Below are 568 nucleotides of genomic sequence, written 5' to 3' on the forward strand. Positions count from 1 at the left end.
GAATATAAACAAAACAAACCCTTTCCTTCCCGTGTTGTTTTTGATGTTTCACCACAGAAATATAATTTGTAACTGATATGACCACAGATGGTAGTGTGTTCCTGTCCCTGCCCTGTCCCCAATGCTAGATTAAAGAGAAAGGAAGGAAAGACGGAGGCAGTGGAATCAGGGCCTTCTACTTGGTCTTTGGGCTACTTCAGTCTTTCTGAGTGTTTTAGGGTTTCTGTTACTGTGAAGTGACAACATGACCATGGTAACTCTGATAAAGAAAGCCATTTTCATTGAAGTGGAAGCTTACAGCTTCAGAGGTTTAGTCCATATGATCTGGGGGTGCGGGAAGCATGGCAGCTGGGAGCATGGCAGCAGCATGTAGGCAGACATGGTGCTAGAGAATTCTACATCTTGATCCACAGGCAACAGTGAATTATCTCACTGGGCATGACTTGAGTATATATGAGCCCTCAAAGTCCACCTCCACAGTGACACACTTCCTCCAACAAGACCACGCCCACTCCAACAAGGCCACACCTCCAAATAGTGCCCCTCCCTTTAGGGGCCATTTGCTTTC

This window comes from Microtus ochrogaster, chromosome 1 (genome assembly GCF_000317375.1).
Source record: "Microtus ochrogaster isolate Prairie Vole_2 chromosome 1, MicOch1.0, whole genome shotgun sequence".
Lineage (NCBI taxonomy): Eukaryota > Metazoa > Chordata > Mammalia > Rodentia > Cricetidae > Microtus > Microtus ochrogaster.